General features: G+C 43.8%; 1 pseudogene; it reads left to right on the plus strand.

Annotated features, from left to right (window-relative positions):
- The first annotated feature begins 359 nt into the window (after nucleotides 1–359).
- On the plus strand, nucleotides 360–9,240 carry LOC102492449 (transportin-3-like; annotated as a pseudogene).
- The last annotated feature ends 432 nt before the right edge of the window (nucleotides 9,241–9,672 follow it).

Below are 9,672 nucleotides of genomic sequence, written 5' to 3' on the forward strand. Positions count from 1 at the left end.
CACATTCAGTGGCAAGAGGGAAAGCAATTTTTTCCAAGAGGCCAGGATCAAGTGACTTTGCTCAACACATGACTACTTTCTTCACAAGCTGTTAAAAATTTCTATTAAACATCTCCATTGTGTTCCAGGGCAAGATGTTCTTTTGGTGGTTCCTCCCAGGGGTAGGGTGGCTTCCATTAGAACATCCCACACCCCAAGAAGGGCAATAGCATAAAGTAGTTCAATGGGCCTTCCTGTCATCAAGAGATATGAGTCCTATTGCCACATAATCCTAATGGGAGCTGGTCTGTTGACTGCTTAGTTTTTGCAAAACTGACACACTCCTGGGAGACAGGTCCTACTGTTCCTGCTTTACAGATATGGACATGAATCTCAGAGAGGTAAGGTCACCCAGCTTAGAGGCAGTGGGTCAGGTTAAGCTGATTCTATCAGGTAAGTTCTTATCTGTGGTGCTGAGAGTTGCCAAATGTGTGAGTGACTCAGGCTCCTCCTCTTCAGAGTGAGTCATACTTGGTCATGAAGGAAGGAGGAGGAGGTGAGGACAAGCAGCCAGCCAACTCTTAGAACACCTCTCATCCCACCCCCGCCCAGCACCACAGAATGGCAGGTAAGTCTGGGAGGAGGGAAGGGTCACTGCTGTCCATCACTCTCCCCTAAAGTGCCTCCTGACCTCCCCAACTGCCACTTGCTTAGACCATTGCTGTGGCTCCCATCTGAGTCCCTACTGCCCCCTAGCTCCTAAGAGAGCCCAGCAAAGACTCAATTCAGAGCCAGCAGCAGACACTCAACCTAGGCTCTCCCTCTGCAAGTGTGACAACTCAATAACTAGTGGGGCTGACCTCATACTTTGACTTTCCAAGGTTCCTTCTCTGGTATTATTTCATTCCTCTGAAACAGCCCTGGTACACAGTACATTTGTTTCATTCACTTTTCTGTTTGTGTATTATATTGCACAATAAAAAGTGAAAAGAATATATACATATGTACACTCAAGCAGGACAGTTGGTATTATTTCCCATCCTTTTTACTTTGGGGGAAACAAGCACAGAGATTAAATGACTTGACTACAAAAATCTGGTATGTACAGTTGTGCAGGTCCTTCACTGTACAAGGAGCCCAGTAGAAGAATAAGTAAAGCCAAAATATAGCTGGTGCTGGATTTGCAAAGCTGTCCATGCACTGCATCTACTGGAGGAAAGGTTTTGCACAAAGGTGCTATTAGGGCTATGGCAGCCCACTTGGGGCGGGAGGTGCGTAAGTGGGAGATGGCATCACTGGGAAGAGAAGCCAGGTCTCCAAATGCTGCAGTTTGTCCATCCACTGTCCATGCCCTTTGTCCCTGTCCATTTATGGTTACCCCTGTCCCTGCAGCCCTTCTTCTCTGCTTTCTGAATTTAACAGCCTTAGAGAGAAAGGAAAAAATTAAGGCAAAGAGAGATCAAATGGATGTGAAAACAGAAATGTAATGAGCTTCAGAAAGGCATCAGCAGTTTCCCCAGCTGGGGACAGAAAAGTATGCAAATAGAGGAAGATGGAAATCCCTTTCTGAGGCTCCTGAGAAGGAGGAGTGCTGCTTACTTCTCTCTTCTAATGTCTCTTGGTGTGGCTAAAAGTTCTCTCTCATGGGCAATTTGGTGGTTTCTTCTCACCTGCCTGAAATCCTGGAGCAGTTCATTCACTCTCTCTTGGCTAGTCTTCCTTGGGTTCCTGACTGCACCTTCCCTCAAACTAGACTCCCTGGCCCTCCCTGCCATTCTTTATAGCCTCCTGTGGCCTGTGCAGACAATAGCACCTCTTAGCGGTGGGATTCCCTGCACAGCTAAGGCTCTGGGTACCAGTAGGAAGCTCTGTGCGCCTGGAAGAGAGGAGGGCTGCCTTGTCGGGATGGTCAAGAGAACAAGGAGTTTTTCTTCCCCTCAGACTTCTTCACATTGACACCAGAGTGTGCATTTCTCACTGTTGCCTGCCCAGCGGCACCTAATTCCTCTCAAGAGTTTCCTGCTTCCTAGCATTTGTCATCTGAAGGGAAGGCCTCTTTTAGTCCAGTCTCCACTGCAGAAACTGAGGAGGATAGAGGCTTCCTCTTCACTGCCTTCCCCTCCCCAGTGGGCTGGGTACTTGCCAATAGAACAAGGATTCTTGGGGGTTAGACTCTGAGCAGAGGACACGCACACAGAGGGGCCTCTTGGAGGTCCTTCCTCAGCTGAATTGGTGTTTCTTGCAGGTTGTTCAGGCACAAGAAGTTGCTGTGCTTCCCATGCCTGTCCCTGAATACTGCAAAATCCTCTTGTTTCAGGTCATTTCCCATTTAGTCACTTGTCCTGATGCACTCTCCGAACAGATTCCTTTTGTTTTTGTGTTTGCAGCCAACAACTAGGACTGGCCTGATTTTCAAATTCTTCAATAGCATTTTGTGCCATTTAATTGCAGCTTCATTCTGAAGAGTGTTGAGGAGCAGCAGTCCTGGGTCCCCGCCTCTCTACCTCTTACTTTTCTTATCACCTCTCACATGTCCCCAAGTGTTCTCTCCCCAGAACTGGCTGTCTGTGGCTATACTTCCCTAGCTAGCTCCCACTTTCCAGTTTCTTAAGGCGACACTTACACCCTGTATTAAGAAGAACTCAGGTGGGTGGTCACAACAAAATAAGCTCATGAAAATTTCAAAAAAGGTGAAGACGTAAGTTCTCTTCCTTGTGGGAGGAGCTCCCTGTTGGATACTTATGTAACTGTATTGCCTTGGGAGAGTTACTTAATCCTTCTGTGTCTACAAGTTATCATGTACAATATGGGGGTAATATTGCTTCAGGAATCTTGTGAAAATTAAGTGAAATGAATGTGAAGTATTTACTATGTTGTTTTATCTACAAATGCTTAACAAATATGAGCTGTTATGTTAGTCTCTCTGTTCTTTTATTTATTTTTTCTTTTTTTTTGGAGAGGTTTTTGCTATAGGGCGCGTGCGCTCACCAGACAGACAGAGACAGAGAGACAGAAAGCGAGAAATCACCACCCAGGGGGGATAGCCACGTCGCAATCACTTCTCCTCCATTCTCCTCCGGGATCTTGGGCACACATGCACATGCGCCCAACATGAGTTTAAGCCACTGGGTCCGGGACTTGAACCGCGGTCAACTACGTGGGAGTCCAGTGACATAGCCATTATGCTAACTGCTGGTCCCAGTCTCTCTGTTCTTAATGTTTGTAGTTATAGGGTCTTTTCACTCCTCCTGACTCATGATCATTGTTGACTCAGGAAGATCTCTTTCCAGCCCTTTCCTTCCCAGTCCTTGGGAGGGGTACCTACCCTGTCTTTGGGAGAAGTCTTCTCTCTTCCATTGGGAATAATCTCCACTCTGGTATCAAGTGTTCCCCTCTGTGTGCCCAGTTAGCCACACACCTATAGTTACAGGTGTGCACCATTTGGTCCTGGAGTGTGCTGTACCAATGAGTCAGGGGATCTCCCTGTACACTTGGTATATATCACCTGAACCTCTCTGGAAACTGTGAAGAAAGTCCCCTGAGAGTTTGAGGCTTCTTGACTTTTTTCACTCACTCTTATGGAGGAACGTTCTCCACAGTTGCTTGCTCCTACAACCCACCTCTTCCAAGAAATGTTTTCTGAGTCATTGACAGCACAGTGACAAATCGCCCCAGAGATACAGCCTACTCTCAAGCCCAACGCACTCTTCTTATCTTCCTGTGCTAGGGAGGAGGCTGCCTCCAGAGACTGAAACTCCTGGGACCTGTAGGGACACTGTCCTGGAGTAGGGGGAGGGAGGGAGGGAGCTCTCAGGCCCTTTTCTCCTCCAATGTAAGTTCTAAGAGGCTTAGAACTAAGAGATCCAAGGGACATTAAACACTTGCCTTCACTGAACTACTCATATGGTTGTTGAAATTATGTAGATCTTTACAAGGTCACATGACTGGAGCTTCTTCTTCCTGGTCAGAATTCTTGCTAGAGGAGTTGTTCTCTCCTCAAACCCATTCTTCAAAAGTAGTGTGCTTTGATGCTTCCCTGCCCTTTCCTCTCTCCTGCCTACCCTTTCTTCTTCCCTCCCTCCTCCTCCTCTCTCTTGCTCTGTCTCTACTACTGTGAAAGGAAAGGTCACTCTGTCCAATATGCCATTGGAACATTAGGAGGCCAACAGAGAAAACAATCGAGAAACAATTTCAGCGGAGAAATGCCCTGACTTCCTCTCCCACAGCCTGTTCCTGCTCACGGGTGGCTGGAACGCAGCTCTGCCTCTCCTCATAGCACAGCATGTTCCCTTCTCTGCATCCCAGTGTTTCTGTGTACGTGGGGTCAGCTTCCCATTGGCATCACTGCCGACATGATTATAATTGGCCTGAAAATGTTAAGGCTCAGATCTGTCTGTTTGATTTCTCTCTGTGCCCCACCACAGACTCTGGAGCTTAATAATTGCTTTGAAATGTACAAATTCACCTATTATGGATGCTATTAGAAGCCAAGCTTTTCTTGTCTCCTTGAATGCAAGGGAAGTACTTACTCAGGACCCAGGACATTGCTTGCAGATTTTTCTCCACTTAAGAGTGTTTATATGTAGGGTGTACATTTTTCAGATGTGTCAAAGTTTCATTCTTTGTGAATTAAAGCAAGATGTCAACTTGGATTGGGGTCTCTGGTGTATAAGAGAGCCTCAGTGTTTGCAGACTCTTTAATAAAAGATGGGAGAAAGCAAGTGGTAATAAAGGGAGATGAAAAAATCTTTTCTTTCAGTAAAGGAACTTGGAATTCTGAACATTTACATATGAAATTTAGCTACAGTGTATCTAGATATAAATAATACATAGAAATTTTTATGTAGTTAAGCATTACAGGAGTCGGACAAGCTCTACAAGGATTTGCATTTAAGTCTTTTTTTTAAAAATGGGTTTACTAAATATAAAATAATTCCAGGCATATTATAAAATAAGACAGTAAGGAGAATTTGCAATAGAAAGTGATCCATTTAGTTTAGTGTTTGTGTCTTAAACCATTCATGGGATTAATTTACTGGAAAAGGTCACCCTGGGGGTGAGGGAAGGAGGAGCTGGTCTGAATTACAAGTCAAGACATTAGTTTTGGTCATCAGAAATGACCCAGCTTATCCCGCTATGGCTCTTCATAGAATCAGCTCTCATTTTTGTTTCAACAGTGCTGGATTTCTGTAGCTAGCAAAGCCACAGATGTGGGCAAAGGCAGGAGGTGAGAGGAAAGTAATAGACATTCCTGGTTCATAGATGGAACCTATTCACTGTGTCTTCACAGCCGGCTCTCTGGAGTCGCTTTTAAAAAGGCACTAATCCTGGGTCCAGCAGATGGCATACATTCACGTCACTGGACTTCCACATAGACAACCACAGTTAGAGTCCTGGACCTGGTGGCTTGCGACTCGCTCCAAGCACATGTGTGCATGCTCAAGATCCTGGGAGGAAAGTGAAGAAGGGATAGCTGCAGGCCATTCCCTCTGGAGGGTGATTTTTACTTTTACTCTCAATCACTGTCTCTCGCTCTTTCTCTGGCAAGGGCACATTCTCTCTCTCTCTCTCTCTGGCAACGGCACATATTCTAAGGTAAAAAACCTCTAAAAAAAAATGGCACTAATCTGAGGTTGGCCTCATAGTCTCCTGTTCAAGATCCTACAGGGGTAGACCGCAGTTCTAATCCTAGCCCTAGCAGCTTGCAAAACATGCCAGGCATGGCTAAAGAGGAGGAGAGGGTACCAGTCAGGGAGCCACATGGGCACAGTAAGGAAGCACTGTGGTGGAGCAACCAGGGAAGCCTTGGGAGAAGAATCAGAATGGTGGCTACTGCCACTGTCACTGCCACCACCACCATGGAAGGAGGCATGCCACATTGCAGCTCACGTACCAGGCAGCATACGTGCTTCGCCGCTATCCAGATCTCAGTAGAATGGATCGTGCCTTGTTTTGGCTTGGGGAGTTGCAGTGTTAGGTTCATGTGTGGGAGATTTTTTTAAGTTTAATTTTATTTATTATCATAATCTTTTTTATATTACATTGAATCAAATATATCTTTACAGTGTATTACATTTATTTTTCCAGCACGATTACCGTGCGTATCAGTCGAGACAAAGACATTACTATCCACATCATCATCATCAAATCACTTTTCATCATTTTTTAGATTATTATCATTTATTCTCATTATTTTTAAACATTCAATCGCTATGTATCATTTGGTTTATATAAAGCTTTTACTCAACATGAAGTACATCTCAGACCAGTCCAGTTGAGAATACTATGCATGTTATCAATAGGTAATAAACCACTTCTGTGTCCTATTAATGTCATGCCTCTCTATTTGTTCTTTTGCTATCCTTCTCTATACCTTTCCCTTCTCCCCACCCCTTTTCACCTCCCAGTATGGGAGATTTTAGACCAATTGTTACAGATCTGACAGGATGTGGAGTCATCCTGTTTTGCTGTACAGATCATAAAAATGAAGATTCAAACCTTATTTGATGAGCTCCTCACAGACTCTTATGCTTCTTTATGGGACTTATTGCTAACCTATATCCAGAGCTTGAAAAATTCGTTACCTGTCATGTAATGCAGCTTGCTTTAGCAACAGCAAACCTTGCCCTACAGATGCTTTTCTGAAGGGATGTGTACAGATATCAGTGGTAAAACATCATGACTTCTCTGCCTTTCTTCGGTTGGAGATGCCCACTGTATAACCTGAAAAAGTATGTAGTCATTTATTACAAAGTGGAACTAACAAGAGCACAGAAATTATAGAAGATTTGGCCTTCTACTCTAGTACACTAGTGTCTCTATTGATGACCTGTGTAGAAAAAGTGGGAACAAAGAATGCTTATGAAAGTCTTTTGGTGTTTAGAAGGTTGGTTTAACTTGGAAGTTTTGGACAGTATCTTCATGGCCAATGATAAGTGATTACACTCCTTATTGAAGTTTTGCATCAAGATAAGACATCACCTAACCAATATGAAGCTGCTTCAGGTTGTGTGTACTCAGCTCTCTATGTCATTGAGCACATGGAGACTAACTTGCCATTAGCTAGGAAGTCCTGACATTGGAAATTGCCTTATATGGATGTGGCCTGTAAAGATTTAAATAAATTTCTGAATTACTACCATATTTTCACTGAACTATGTGACACTTTTCTTGAAAAAAATGTGAGTACTCCAGCCCAAGGTCTTGGAGAACTGCAAACTCTGCAACTGCTTCTTATCTGTGTAGGACATCCTCAGTATGTGGTCATAGTGAAGCAGGCCAGCTTGAGGTTCAGCAAGACTGCAGTCATCTTGAAATTAAGAAAGGCTTCTGACAAGAATAATCTAACCAAGTGCTAACTCATGGGAAGGTATGTTTGAGGGATGGTCAGATGATAAACCAAGGATGAGTATTTGAAGAAAAACAAGAATCAGGATAATTGGTCTAAAAAAAGCTAATGACTTTGATTATAGTGAGGAATAATTTACGTGTACTAGTATCTATAAATACTGAGCATATGCTGAGCTTTTTGAGACAGTTTGGTGGTGCTTGTTGACTGTCTCCCTGTAACCTGGCTGCAGAAATAAACTCCCTTCTTCTCTAGCCTTTGCCTCTCATTTCATTGACTGTGAGTAGAAGCAGCCAGACTTAGTTTGCCAGAAACAGTAGAAATATCCTTTAACTTTTGGTACTAAGGGAGCATGTGTACAAAACTAACAATGGGATTATTTATGGCATCTTTAAAGCTTACAGCCAGAGGCTCATGCTTTTGCTCAGCACTATCAGCTGGAACCAGACCATGAGGGGGTCTGAGGATACTCATGACTTGGACGGGTTTCAGATGAGAGTATCAGTCCTGAAGGCATTGATTTTCTTGATTGCGTCTATAGAATGTTTTGCTTAGTTATATTCTCCTCTGAAAGAAGGCAACCTACCCTGAGAAGGGACAGAAATGGCTCTCTTTATCATGGCTGCTATAGTAAAGAGTGCTGATCTAGATAATAATCCAACACTTGTGGAGGTCCTAGAAAGAGTTGTCTGTTTCCCAGAGACTATTCATACAGCTGTGCAATACACCAGCATTGAATTGATTGGAGAAATGAGTGAAGTGGTTGATTAAAATCCTCAGGTTTTTTTATCCTGTGCTGGGCTATTTGATGCAAGGTCTGTGTGAAAAGCCTCTGACTTCTGCTACAGCCAAAGCCATTCATAACATTTGCTCTGTGTGCTGAGATCACATGGAATAGCACTTCAATAAACTCCTGGAGATTTCCTGTTCTCCTGATTCCTTAGTGTTGTCTCCAGAAGCCGCTGTAGGCTTGCTACAGGGGACAGCAGTTGTCCTAACCAGATTACCTTAGGTAAGATTACTGAATGTCTTAGTGAATTATGTTCTGTTCAGGTGATGGCACCGAAAAAGCTGGTGTCTCAGAATCCCAACAATGGCATATTCTCAGATCCCATTGTGTTCTCAAATTGTCTTGCAGTAATATTTAGACACACTAGTCCCATTGTGGAAAATGGAAAGACTCATCCATGCCAAAAAGTCATACAGGAAATATGGGCAATTTTATCTGAGATTTTAAATAAGCACTGGCTGATAATCGGACTGTAGATTGTTGTTGCAGATACTTGGACTTTGCTGTTCATTGTGTAGAAAAGGGATCTGTGGCCCTGCTACAGCCTCTGGTCACACAGATGGTGAAGTTTACCATGTACATAAGTAAGTACTCCTATTTCCAGTATCTCGGCAGTACCCTTGTACATGAGTATGTCATAGAAGAAAGCTATCAGCAGGGGTTCCTAGACATGCTGCAGGCACTGTCTCCCCACCTTTCCGCTCCTACAACAGCAGAAGGGCCTTACATTGCCTTTACTACCCTGGACCACTGGGAAGCCAATTGTGGTGTCACGAGGTTCCTATAAGACCTTATCCATAAAGGGATGGCCAGTGATCATGAGGAGATTTTGAAAGAACTGATTGGACGGGTGATGAAGCAGCATGGACAGCAACTTGCAAGCCAGCTGCTGCACACTTGCTGCTTTTGTTTGCTTCTCTATACCTTGCAAATGTGGCTGAAGTGCTCTGGGAGATAGTGCAGGTTGACAGACTGACTTTTTGTTGACGGCTACAGAATTTCTTGAAAGGTTTGCCAAAGGGGACAACTGTGGGAGCTGTCACCATGACACCAGTAAGTCAGGAGAGCTGAAGAATGTAAGCAAGTTTGCCCTGCCTTGAAAGACTTCACCTGGTTGTTTTGATAGCTCATGCTCCTACACTGTACCTGTCACCCAGGAATGTCTTTTTAAATTAGAAGACAGGAAGAAAACAAAAACCAGACCATGTCCCACAATAAGAAATTTCCATTGTGACAGAGGGGACTTCACCTTCTGAGGCAACCTTAGGAGTTCCAGTTGGGGGTGTAAGGGAATATTAGTACAGTTTTTTAAAAGATGCCTACAGCTTACCCAGCATGGTGGGAAAGGAGCTGATTTTCTGGTGAGCTTATTTCCAAAAAGAAAAATAACTTAAAGAAAAGAAACAGGTAAAACTAAAACTGAAAACAGAACTGAAGCATTCACCTGTAGCAAATCACACACACACACACACACACACGCACGCACACACACACACACACACACACACATGTGTTCGCACAAAACAAGAAAAAGACAAACTTTTTGTGAAACAAA

This window comes from Tupaia chinensis, unplaced genomic scaffold (genome assembly GCF_000334495.1).
Source record: "Tupaia chinensis unplaced genomic scaffold, TupChi_1.0 Scaffold000439_1, whole genome shotgun sequence".
In the NCBI taxonomy this organism is placed as follows: Eukaryota; Metazoa; Chordata; class Mammalia; order Scandentia; family Tupaiidae; genus Tupaia; species Tupaia belangeri.